This window comes from Choloepus didactylus, chromosome 22 (assembly GCF_015220235.1).
Source record: "Choloepus didactylus isolate mChoDid1 chromosome 22, mChoDid1.pri, whole genome shotgun sequence".
In the NCBI taxonomy this organism is placed as follows: Eukaryota; Metazoa; Chordata; class Mammalia; order Pilosa; family Megalonychidae; genus Choloepus; species Choloepus didactylus.
In genome coordinates, this window is record NC_051328.1 from 5,744,245 (window position 1) to 5,757,407 (window position 13,163).

General features: G+C 55.5%; 1 protein-coding gene across 2 annotated transcripts in view; it reads left to right on the forward strand.

Moving 5' to 3' along the window:
- Positions 1-779: 779 nt before the first annotated feature.
- Positions 780-13,163, forward strand: part of ADCY7 (adenylate cyclase 7) — a 63,361-nt gene continuing 50,977 nt past the window's right edge. The window contains exon 1 of one of the 2 annotated variants that reach the window (XM_037816416.1): positions 780-798. The gene's annotated coding sequence lies outside the window, so the exon portion shown is untranslated. Of the gene's footprint in view, positions 799-908; positions 1,027-13,163 lie in introns of those variants that run through there. The other variant, XM_037816413.1, reaches the window with a different exon arrangement.

Consider the following 13,163-nt stretch of genomic DNA (forward strand, 5'->3'; position numbering starts at 1 on the left):
TGGTAAATGGGCACAACAGATGCCCATGTGACCCTTTCCCAGCAGTGGGAACCTCTGGATTCCATACCAGGTATAAGGGAGCTCTGAATAAGTCGGGAGGGAAGCAGAGAGCTGAAGGTCATCCCGTACCCTCCTCCCAGGTCCCCCCTCCCACCACGACCTCTCCTGCCTGCTTCTCAATCCTTGAATCCCTTGTCTCAGCCTCCTCAGGTCTCTTGCTCCCGGCCGGCCAGTGACTCAGAGAAACGCCTTCTCGCTGGCCCAGCCTGGTGTCTCGGAAACAGGACAGACTTTTTTGCTGCGAACCCTGGGGCCCCACCCTGGGATGGAGGCGGCGAGTGGGGTCACGAGGAGGTGAGGGCACCTACTTTTCGGGGCGGGCTTCGTCTTCCTGGTGCCAGAGAACAAATGGTCAATAAAACCTGGACTCGGGTGCACGCAGCCCGCTCCCTCTCTGGACACTCCCAGGCGCTTCAGGCCTGCATGAGACGGGGTGGGGGGGCAGCGGCCGAGGCTCCCCATCTTGGCAGGAGGGCGCCAGCCTCAGTCTGGGATCATTGCAGAAGCCGGGGCTCTTCTGGAGCAGAAACAGCTGAAAGAATTCGCTAGAAAGTGTTTCCCTGGGGGGGGGGGGGGGGGCTGGGCCTGGCGCTTCCAAACACGTGCGTGAGTTACTCTGAGAAAAAAAGAATTTTTTTTGAGAAGGTTTTGTTTCCTGCCCGCGCCCCAAGGTCGCCTGGACCCTCCCTCCCGCTCCGGCCTGGGGAGCGGGGCGGGGGCGCGTCTGCCGCGGCTCCGGTGAGGAGGGAGCAGGGCGGCGGGAAGCCGCTGCCGGGTGGGGCGCGGGGCGCGGGGCCCCCAGACCCCGGGCGCCCGCCGGGCCCGCTGCCGGGCCTGGGTCTGGGCCGGGCGGCCAGCGGTGGGGCGCCTGCGGCCGCTCAGCACCCCGCCCGCTCTGCCGGGTCCCGCCCGCGGCCACTCGGGCGGCGGCGGCGGCCGGAGCGGGAGCGGGAGCGGCGGCTGCAGGTGAGCGCGGCGGCCGGCGGGGCCCGGGCGGGGAGGAGGGGCGCGGCCCGGGACGGAGCGGCCGCTCGGGGGCCCGGGGGATGCGCCCGTGCCAGGCCCGCGCGCCCCGCGTCTCGGGGGCCCCAGGGGCTCTGGGGGGGCCCTGAGGGTTCCTCGCCCCTCGCGGCCCCGGCGCCGCACTGGCGGAGGGGGTGTGCGGGCCCGGGCGTCTTCCGCCGCGACCCCCTTCTCCGCCTGCCCTTCCCGGGCTCGGGCGTGGGGGTGGGGGTGCGGTGGGCCGGGGGGCGTTGGAGGGAGGATGCCGGCGCGTGTGGCCCCGCGGGAGAGCCCGCCCGCCTCCGGGGCACCCCCAACCCCGGCCTCGCGGGCCCCCGCCCCCCTTCCACTCATGCTTTGTTTCCACGCCGAGGTTTGAATCTCAAATGCTCCCTCCCTCAGGCCTCTGCACCCCGCACCCCCAAAGGGAGCCCCAAACCAACCCCACTTTGTGGGTGAGACCTGAGAGAGGACCACGGGTCTGTGTCCTCTGGCCGGTTTGTCACCCTTGGACCACTCCCTTGGAAAGCCCTTTGCTTGTGGCAGAGGGGGGCAGAGGGGGCCTGGTTTGTCAGGTTTCCCAACTCTGACGCGGCAGGCCTGGCATGATCCCCTAAGGAGCCCTAGAGGCCCCTCCTTAAAGTGACAATCTGCAATGTGAGAAGGGGCAGTGAGGACAAGACGAGGGGTGTGGGTTGGAAGCAAATCCAACAAGACCCGACAGTGAGAGGGACCCCTCTCCAGTTAAGGGGGGAGTAGCTGGGAGTGAGCAGGCACTGGCTCCTGCCTTGGGTCCCCACTGGGGAAAGCCCGAACTCCTTCCCATGAAGAAGGGCAAAGGTGTCACTGACCCTGGTTGGGGGAGATGCTGGAGTGGTTCTCTGTGGGCTTGGAGTTATTCCTCTCCTAGTTTCCATCTTGGTCTGATCCTCCCTTGAAGGCCAAGAATTCATGTTCTTTCTGAGTCCTGAGGCATAAGCTGAGCAAGAAAGCCTGGGCCCCCATAATTTAGAATTAGAGCCTGCAAAGTAAGGGAGATGGGTGCCTTGTGTGGTTGGACGGTGTCCATACTGGCCAGAGCTGGGTTGGGGCCCCCTAGGTTTGGGGCCCCCAGTATCACTTGCTGAAACAACCCCCGGCCTGGTGCAGAGTGATGCTCAGCAGAGGTTTAAATGAATGAATGCATGAATGAATGACCAACAGGACAGCAGTGGGTTGGGAACAGGAGGCTGAGGGGGCTTGGTGGGCAGGGACTTTGGGCCCTGGGATGAGGGGCCTCTAGGATTTGGTCGCTGTTTTCAGATGTGGGCTGGAGGGGGTCGGGGTGGGTGGGAGATGGATTCCAAATTTGGTGAGGAGTCCCCACAGGAGGGTCTAGCTGGGCCGGGGGAGCAGAGGTGGGCAGCTTCCACGCATGGCAAGTGGGGTCTATTTTAAAAAAAAGCAGCGGGTCCTCTGGAGCAGTCTCTGCCAGCATTGAGTATCTGGGACCCACGGTTATCGGGTCCTCTTCCCTTGATGTCCTCAAACTTGTGACAGTGGGTGATCTTGGCCTTTGTGAGGGAGGAGGGCCAGGGGAGGTGGGGCCTGCTGGGCCCTCCCAGTGAGTTCTCTCACTTCCGGGGGCCCCCTGTAGCTTATAGGCCTCTGACACATCCTTGCTTGGTTTGATTCTGTATGTTAGGCAGGGCTGGAATTATCAGTTCCATTTACAGATGGGAAGGTTGAGGTCATCGAAGATCTAATAGCAAGTCAGGTGTGGAGCTGGGACTTAGGGCCTGGCCTCCTGTCCTGTCCGACTTTCTGACTTGATTCTGGTGGAATCGAGGCTTGAAGTGGACATCAGTGAGTCCCAACAGCCAATCTCAGGTGGGTCCATTAAATCCTCCCCTCCTTCCAGACAGGACGAAACACGTTGCCTGCTGACCTCTCTTCTTCCTGTCTCCACCTCATGCCCAGATGTGCTCCAGAGTTGTTCTCTGGGGCTTTGCTTCTGTCCCTACCTCTAGGGTCTTCTTCTGTAGCTGAACCTAAGGGGCTGCTGATGGGAGGAAGGGGCTTACCTGGACCACTGTGGCTGATTCTAGCAAGGGAGCCTAAGGTGGGCTTGTGCCTGGGTAGGAGGCAGAAAGATGAGCCAGGTGTGGTCCCTGCCCTGGTAAGCCCACTGGCCAATAGGGGGACAGAGGGGTCCCACCTGGGACTGGGGACCTCTCGTAGAGGAGGCTGACATGGCATTGAGGATCAACCCATACTGGACTTTGGAGGAAGAGTCACTGTCCCTGAAGTGTCTCTGGGGGAGTCTGCTGTTTTATTATTTTTCCGTGCTTTCTCTGTTTTCAGAATTGCCTACAATGAGGAAGAAAAGCCAAATTTGATTCCTTTTTTGTTTGTGTTGGTTAATTTTTGAGAGCAGATACTCAGTTTTGCTGCTTTTGAAACTTGGAGTTGGGTTTGAAGGTGAGGCCTGGGAGCTGACGTAGGCTCTTGATTTTAATGTGGTGTCACATTTTGAGGTCCCAGGATTTTGAGATATTTGAGGCCAAATTAGCCTCAGAACCTAATACAACAGCCGGCAACTTAGGGAAGAAGAAATCTTAATTGCTCTGTTCCAGAGCTTCTTGGGGTGTTGCTTTTTCCACCGCATGTCTGCTTTTATCTGTGGTTCAGGATCGTTGGTGTCTAATCGGCCCTGCCCCAGAGGCCAGTTGGGGGGTGGCCTCAGGGTGAATGGGAGCAGGCCCCTCTCATGAGGGGCTCCAGGCCAGGGGTGCTGGTGGCAAAGTTGTCAGCAGCCCCAGGCTCCCAAGCCTCCCCTATATGGGAGCCACAGAGAGTGGTTTCCAGGCTGATGCTGACAGGCCTGGGTTGGAATTGGGGAGGGGGTGTTGATTCTGTGACCCGGGAGGCAGCCACCCTGTTTCCCTAAGGATCCTCACTGGGAAGGCTGGTTTGTGGGATCAGCCCAAAGGCTCCTTTTACTCTTTCCAGGTACCCACAGATTGTGTGTCACCCCCCACTCCACCTCAAGTTCTTTTTGCTCTCTGCCTTGAGAACTTGCCCTGTTCCTACCCCTGCCCTTGCCTTGCTGTTCCTCCTTCCTGTAAACCCTTCCTGCTGATGCAGCCCCCTGTGGCTCTTAGACTGTGCTCAGACCCCTCTGGACACTGACCTTGGGGCTCCCCTTCAGCTCTGGTGGTCTGTGGGTCAGTGACAAGGCCTGGGGCGTTCATGACACGTGGCTCCATCCCTGGGGCATTTACCTTCCTCTGCCTTTTGGGCATGGGGGCATTAGGCCTGGACTGTCACTTTAATCAGGAAGAAAGAAAGGCAGGAGCCACTGGCCCCAGCCCTTCACAGCCTGCTCTGTCCCCCAGCTTGAGTGAGGAGGCTCTGCCACACCTGAGCACGTAGGTGGGCATCTGGCCAGGGCCACTGCAGGTGTGGGGAGCTGGTAGCAGAAGGCCCAGCCAGGGGTCAGTTAATGACCACCTGCTGAGTGAGGTGGCTGAGAACAGAGGGAAGCCGCAGTTTCAGTTACAACAAGGGCTTTTGTCTCGGAGGACAAGAGAATACGCCCTGGAGGGAAACCCTGAGTTTGAGTCTCAGTTTCAGCATTTCCTAGCTGTGTGACTCTGGGCAAGTGCTTCAACCTCTCTGAGCCTCACTTTTCTCTATTACTAACAAGAAGACTACTTATCTGTGAGACACAGAAAGGCTGAGGAACAGTTACAGATTAAAGGAGACCAAAGAGACATGACAATTAAGTGCACTATGTGAACGTAAACTGAAAAAAAACTGTATAAAGGCTATTACTGAGACAGATGGCAAAATTGGAATATGGACTGTAGATTAAAGTATTGTATTAATATAAAATGATCTGATAACTGTTTTTATGAGTCCTTGAACCTAGGAAATATGTCTTGAAGTATCTAGTGGTTAATGGGCACAGTATAAGCAAGCCATTCTCATCTATTAAAGAGGAAAAATACCTTGAAAAAGAATGTTTAAGAGAATAGGGCAAAATAGTAAAAAATTGGCAAATCTGGATAAAGGGTACAGAACTTGAACTTTTCTTGCAACTTTTCTGGAAGTTTGAAATTATTTCAAAATAAAAAGTTTTTTAAAATACCTACCTCATGGAACTGTGATGCCAGTGAAATGACATTAATCTGTGTGAAACCCTTAGCATGGTGCCTGGCACTCCGTGAACATTAGCTGTCATTGCTGCTTTTTCCTGGCCATTTGTAGCAGCCAAGCATGGCTCATCTCATGGTCACAGTGGCCCTGTGAGGCTGGTCTCCACTTACAGACCACAAAATTGGAGCCCAGTGAGGCTAAGTGGTTTGCTCAGAACCACACAGTGGGCCCAGGGCCCTGACATGAAGAGGGGCTTAAATCTTATTTTGGATGAATTGCCAACAGGTGAAAACCATGAGCTTTTACACAAAAACCAATTTCTAGTTTGCTCTGCAGAAGGCCTTGCCACCCTGCAGGCTGGGGCTCAGCAGACTTGGGTCTCCAGGCTGCCCCAGTGCCCACCCGTCCTCCAGGGTGCTGAGTGTACTGTCCCGGGGAAGCAGTGCCACACATCTGATCCCAGGATGCCAGGCCCTGAGGGGTGGGCTCTTCCCTGCTGCCCACCTGTTCATTCATCCAGGGGTGCTGCTTGGTGCCTCCTTCCCTCAGTCGACCCTGGAGCTCTTGCTGTGTGTGGGGGAGAGGAGGAGGAGGCACCAGAAGCTTTGAGGCCCTGGCCCACTGCCTCCTGTCACCATCCCAGTCCTTCTTCATCCCCGCCAGCAGCCCTGAGCAGCGCACCTGGCCCCCACACAAGGGGTGCAGGAGGAAGTCAAAGAGAGAGGCCCCCAGGCTGTAGGAGGTGGGCGGTTGTTTCTCCTCTCTGAACCCAGGGCCTTCTTCCGTACAATTGCCCTGGCTTCTCAGAGGTGGTTGCGAGGACTGGAGGGGCGTAAGTGGCAGCCTCGCGCAGGGTTGGGGCTGGGTACATGGCCGTGGGGGTTGTTTCATCTCATGCTGGACCTCTGATGCCCCCAGTCCCCAGCAGCCTCAGTGCGGGATCCTCTGCTCAGTAAGTGCCTAAGAGGCAGAAGAATGGCCTGAACAAAAGCTGGAAAGGGGCACAGCCACCTCCAGGGATCGGGGGCAGGCAGAAATGGGCAGGCCCAGTTCACATGGCCTTGTGGGTGTCCTAGGCCCTGACTCACAGAGGACCATAGCAGAAGAGACTCAAATGGTGAGCATGGGGGGTGACGGATGGGGAAACTGAGGCTCAGAGAGGCGACTGGAAACCAGAGCTGCTGCCTCCTGGGCATTTTTTTTTTCTTAATTATAGGAGTAATTCACATTTATTGTTGAAAAAGCAGAAAACATAAGCATTGAGGTGGGGGACGGGGGGGGGGGCTTAGAATCTGTATTCTTTGAAGTGAACTATTAGCATTTTGATGTATGCCTGCCCAGACTTCAAAAAATATATGTTAAGAAAAAAACAAAACTGAGCATGCACAACTTCCCTTATTGTCATTGGAGAGTTCTGTCTGTCCAGCTTATTCCCTGGGTTTGTGTGTGGAGCTATCGGGGGGCAAATTGAGATGTTCTCAGGCATCACGATGGCCCCAGGATTTGATACGGAGGAGCCCCATTGGTTTTCTCTGTCCTCTATTGCTGGACATGTAGGTTATTTCCAATATTTTTGCAGTTACAGTACTGCAATAAAACACTCGGGCAGCTAAGTCTTTGTATATACTGGAGATTCTTTCTTTAGGATGAAACAGGTCCATTTCTCAACTTTGTGACGACTGCAAACTGGATGTGGGTTTGTGGTAGGGCCGCGTCTGGGGGTGGGAGAGTGTTGGGGTCCGGGCCGTTCCCGGTAAACTCCTTTGTGGTAGAGGATGAGTCGGGGATGGGCTCCCGAGAGAGGGCTTTGCCAGGAGAGGCATTAAACTGCCACCGCCCGGGCTGGTCCTGGAAGCCTGGAAGCTTCTGCAGGCGAGATGGTTGCGGAGGGGGGTGAAGGAGGAGGTGGCTCCAGCTGCTCCCGGCCGCTGGGTAGGGGGAGCCTTGAACCCTGCCGCCTCCTGTTCCTGCCACAGGGAGCCTTGGGGGACCCGCAGGGAGGGCCTGGGGTCGTCTTTGCCTGCTGGCTCAGGCAGCTCATGTTGGGAAGGGGCTAAGAGTGACCCCTCGACGGCGTGGGGCTTGCACGAGCTAATAGATGCCAGAGCTCTTAGGGGGATTATGTTTTGACATTAGATTACGGAAAAAATCAAACGTACCCGAAAGAAGACTGAAGAGCACCGCCTCCCCTTCTTCCCCAGCCCTGAGCTTCACGGGTTCTCATTTCTCGGCAGATCTCGAGGCATCCGCACCCCCACGCGCTCCCCGCTCTAGACATCAGATTGTCCTCCCATGAACATTTTAGTATTTTTTGCTGAACGATAAGGACTCTTTAAAAAAAGCATAGTACTGTCGCCACACCTAAAAGTCAGCAATTGTTTCTTAAGGTCATCTCAGGGCTCACATTTCCAATGGTTTCATTAATGTCAAAACATATATATTTTTTTTTTTTTTCAGTCGGGATCCAAATGAGGTCCACACTTGGTCGACACATTTCTTAAGTCTCCTTTATTCTGGAGGCTTGGTATTCAGGCTTTCAGATTCTCTCTTGCACAGTGTTTTTGTTGAAGCTGGGTCCCTTCTCCTGCAGAGCTTCCTGTAATGCTTAACGTGTCCCTTCTCCCCTGCATCTCCTTTAAATTGGTAGTTGTATCTAGAGGCTTGATCTGATTCTGTTCTGGTATTTTGGGGCAAGAGCACGTTGGAGATGGCACTGCAGACTTCTAACTGAGAGACATGCAGGCATGCATTGTCTGGTTGAAGCTCATTTTGCAACAGTGGCAGCCGTCGCTGCTTAGAGGCTTTAAGGTAGGATTTTTAATTATCATGAAAACCTTCCAGTTTGCCCTGGTTACGGTGGTGCTGATTTGCTATTGAGTGGTGAACTGTTGGTTTTCCTTGTTCTTGCTTTTTCTTTATAGTAGCTGCTTTTTCTCCCTTTATCTTTTAATTTCATGGGTAGTGTATTTTCATTAGAGAAAACTGGAAAACAGACATCAACAAAAAGACAAACATTAAATTGAAACTGTGCTAAATTCTACCACCCAGTGATAACTCCTACGATTTGGAGTATATCCTTCCCGATTTTTCTGTGCGCAAACAACATATGCACATCTGTTGTATTGTTAAACGGAAAAGGGATCGCCCTGCACATGTGTGCTGCCTTTCACTCTTCGTGGCATCTTGTTACTCTCCTTCCCAGAATCTGCAGGGAGGGGTGTGGCCTTCCTCCCTGCCCCAAAGCGTTTCACACTGGGCTGGCCACGAGTGAAGGACGGCCGGCTGCTGGTGTGGCCCAGCTGCCAAGCTTTTCAAAGGAAATGAGGACTTTTGGTTGGCAGGGCTGTCGCTCTCACATCTGTTTCTTTGGGATAGACTGCTGATACTCAACACTGTGACCCTGGCTGCCCTTTCCCTCTGCAAGGCCCTGGTTGCCCAGGCCTGCAGCGGCTGGGGCCTTGGACGTCAGGGAGCCAGCCCCTGCCTTATGTGTGAGTCGGGCGTATCACCCACACGACTTTGGGTTGTCCATCCTTCCTTAGTCTGGGGCCTTAGAGATGGGACGAGCAACAACTATTTAGATCTTTACAAAGGAGTGGCAGTGGCTAAGGGTAGCTGAGTTTGATAGTAAAGATGCTGTTTACTTAGGATGTGTTTGTTTGGGGTGGCTTTGAAAGGGGATCCCCCCAGATTGTTCCTTAGGTCCATCCCTGGTTAGGAGTCAGAAAGCCCTAGTTCTGTCTTGTAACTTATAACCTTTTGCTTGACCTGAGTAAGCCCCTTCTCCTCTGGAAACCCTTTCCTGCCTGTCCAGTGGAGATGAGGGTGATTCGGGTGTCTCTGAGTGTTCCCAGTCGGGGAAAGGGGCTGAGCACATCCCCTTGCCCACAGCTGGGAAGGGAGGAAGGCAGAGAGGGCCAGGAGATGAGCTGGTGCATTGGAATGCCCCCCAGCCCCCAGTGTGAAAAATCAGTCTCGGAGGAGGGTGAGTGATGGGACCACAAAGCTGTGCTTGCCATGGCCAGGCCCTTGCTGCTGGCATCTCACCTCGGACCTCCTTACCCCCAGCTGGAAGAGCTGGGGGAACTGGGTTGAGGGGGGCCCGCAGACCTGAAGCTGGTGCAGAGCCAGCCTGCTCTGTCCTCCCAAGTGGGGTGAGTCAGCCCCGGGGGAGCCAGGGGAGGGGCGGCTCACACTGCTGACTGCACAGAGGAGGTTCCAAGTTTCTACCCTGTGTTCTTCTTGGGACATCTGGGTGCAGATCAGTTGGGCAGAAGGGTCATGAGGGCTTCTTGAATGTCTGGTGCTGGGGAGAGGTGGTCCCTGGGTCCCTTCTGAGTAGGCAGGGGTGCTACATGAGAGCGAGCTAGTCCAGACCCTTTTAGCAAGTGACAAAAACCCTACTCTAACCAGAGGGGGCGGGGGAAAGGAGAGGATTCAATAGTTTCTGTAAGTAAAGGTCTAAGGAGAAATTTGGTATGGATTCAGGCATGGCTGGATCCAGGGGCTCAAATGATGTCATAAAGACCATGCCTCTCTCTCCATCTCTCTGTCTTGGCTTCATTCTCAGGCTTATACATTGGTTGTATAAGTTCTCTACTGCTGCCTAACAAATTTCCCCACTCCCCCCAATTTATTATCTCACAGGTTTTGCAGGTCAGGAATTCAGGAGTGGCTTAGCTGGGTGGTTCTGGCTCAGGGTCTCTCATGATGTTGAAGTTAAGCTGTCAGTCAAGCTCCAGCCATCTGAAGGCATGACTGAGGCTCTACTGCCAAGGTGGCCCAGTCACATGGCTGGCAAACTGGGGCTGGCTGTTGGCAAGGAGGCCTTAGTTCCTTGCCACATGGACCGTTCCACCATGGGCTGCCCGAGCAGCCTCATGACATGACAGCTGGCTTCTCCCAGGGCGAGTGAGCAAGACAGGAGCCTCCACATCTCTTGTGACTCAGAAGTCACATCTCGTGACTTCTGCAGTGTTATTGGTCACTCAGATAAGCCCCGTGGCATGGGGGAGGACGTGAGTACCAGGAGGCAGAGCCATTGGAGGCAGTCTTGCACAGGGTTACCATGGTGGCAAAGATGGCCCCAGCGGCTCCCAGCTTACATCCCTACCAGCCTCATGAAGTGAGAGTACCTGTTTTCCATGTAGTTCCACCGGAAGTCCCAGGATGGAGGCTCACTGGCCCACCTTGAGTTACATGCCCATCCCTCAACATACATTGGTCGTAAGCCTGCCCCGGAGGGTTGGTTCCCCGTAGGAACAGAGAACTGATACAGAAAGGGAAATGGATGCCACAGCGAGGGAAGTAAAACTCTGTGTGTCCTCTGTGGAGGGCCTAAGGAGAGGCCTGGGCCACTGTGGTCTGTAGTGGGTGGCAATGGGGCAAGGGGGAAGGCTTCCTGGAGGAGGTGGCATTTGTACTTATCTTGACAGGGTGAGTGGGATTTTGACCAGAGGGGGAAGGATATTCCATGTGGCAGAAAGGCCTACGCTAAGTGGAAGAGCTGGATGGCGGGGTGGAGGGCACTAAGGAGGGAAAGAAGAGGAGGGCCTTGAGGGCTGGGATGAGAAGCTGGACTTGACTCAGGAGGCACAGGGGAGCCATGGAAGGTTGTAGCCCAGTGCAGGCACATGGGAGAACTGGGCTCTAGCATGTGGCACTGAAAGAACACCTTTTGCTTAATGTCCTTCACCTGTTGGCTTTAACTGAGCACTTAGTATGTGCCTTATACACATTTCTCACCCGATCCTCACAGCAGCCAAGGAGGTGGATCATCACATCTTGATGTTACAGATGGGTTACTGAGCTCCCAGGCTTGGACAGCATGGCGTAATTTGCCCTGCTGGAGGCTCTGCCTCCTCAGCTCTCAGTCCTGTCACCCACGTGGGTCAGGCCACCGGCCTCATGGCTCTGACCCCTCCCTGGGTCTCCTCTGGGATGTGGTGAGCCCCATGACTAGGGGAAAGAAAACAATGGCTCTTTCCCTCCCCATTCCCCGCCCCGAAACGTGCCCTGAGTTTGAAAGGTGCTGTGGTGCCACGGAGGAGAGGCCTTCACAGCTGGTTTGGTCAACGGGGCCAAGCTGTTTGCTAGTGGTCGGTGGTGGTTGGCCCTTGGCCAACTGACAACACTCTGCCTTGTTTTGCTACAGTTTTATTCCTTTCTACCCACTGTTTCACAGCCTTGCCATTCACTAACAACAACCCATGGCTCCCACAAACCAGCAGAGCTTGGCTGGGCCGTCGCCTTGGCCTGGAAGGCCCGGGGCTCCGAACCTCCCCCAGATGCCGGGGTCTCTCTGCCCGAGCTCCAGACCACGCATCTCCCCTTCACACCCCTTCTCTCCTAGGTCTTCGTGCCGTGTCACTGGGGGATACTCTTAACCATGGGACCCTCCTCCTGATCTAGCAGTTTGCACAACAGGGGCTTTGTGTCCCCAGCACCAGGGAGGAGTCCTGCTGAGTGGGACGGAGAAGGACCGGGGCTGTGCTGGTGTGGCTGGAGGCTTTGTGCCCTGGTGCCTTGGGCAGGCAGAAGCCAGTCCTGTCTGATGCTCTGAAAGCCCACGGTTGCCTCCTCCTTAGAGGGGTTTGTTAAGCCTGTTGGCAGCCCCCTGTGCCAGGGCTCGGAGATCTCGGGCCAAAGGGGACGTCAGGGGTCTGTGTCAGCCCTGCTCCAGGATTTGGAGCAGCTCATCCCCAGGGAAGCCCTTCCTTACTCCAGGGAGGGTCATGGGGTGAGTGGTTGAGCATAGGCTGTGGAGTCAGACAGACCTGGGTTTGAATCCCAGCTCTGCCTTTTCCTGGCTGTGTGTGCTTGGGCAAGCGGTGTGGCCTCTCTGAGCCTCAGCTTCCTGTTCTGAGAGTGGGCATGACAACACGACCTTTCTCATGGCCTCGTGCTGGAGCCAACACGCAGTCACATGGGGGAACTTCTGCCTGTAGTGACCTCACAGTTGGGGTGAAGGGTGGGGTGCTAAGTCTCCAGTGGCTGGCACTAGGAGTGCAGCTGGTGCTTTCTGGGATGTGGCTGCAGCAGGATGGCAGGGATGTGTCTGGTCACTCTGTCCTCTGAGGGAAGAGCTGGAAGGCTGGGCGGAGGTGTCAGCCACATTAACCTGGCTCTGCTTCCGCTGTTGTGATCAGTGGTTTATTGGGCCCCTGCCGGATGACCGGTTCTGAGCTTGGTGTTCTGTATTGGGTTCAACTTTTCACTGCCATCAGCCTTGTCCAGTTCTCGCCAGCACCCACCAAAGCTGAAGAGCCTCCCAGCTGACTGCTGGCTTCCACCTGGGCCCTCGCCAGGTGGCCCTCCACGTAGCAGCTGAGCTCACCTTGCAGAAATATAAACAGAGCAGGCACCCTGCTCCCAGCAGCCTCCCTCCCACCTGGACTTTCTCTGGCCCTCGAGGCTGTGAGATCCACCCCTGCTGACCCTCCCCAGTCCCATCTCGTGGCCCATTCTCAGCTGCTCGCTGCTGCCCAGCCAGACTGTCTTCCTATGCCTCAGACCCGCAGGTAGGGGCCTGTTGCAGAGGCTTAGCACAGGCTCCTTCCTCTGCCTGTGGTGCCCAGCTCCCCCGACCCCAGCCCCCAGTCTTTCGGCCCAGGCTTAAATGTCACCTGAGCACTTAAATGCGCACCTTCCTGGTCCTGTCCCCCTTACCCCCCACTCACTTCTCAGTCTGGCCAGACTCTCACCAACTAGGTCAGGTCACGTCTGATTTGTTTCTTACAAAACACCCAGCACCTGGCATGATGCCCACCAAAAATGTTTGTTGACTGAATAAACAGGCTAGTCAACTGTTTTCTCAGTAAAAAATGGACATACAGTTTATATCCAATAAAGTGCGTAAATCTTAGGTGTACCGAATGATGGATTTTTCTTACACATACATTCATGCCACCGGCACTCAGATCAAGATTTAGAACTTCTCCAGTCCCCGGAAGTCCCCTAGG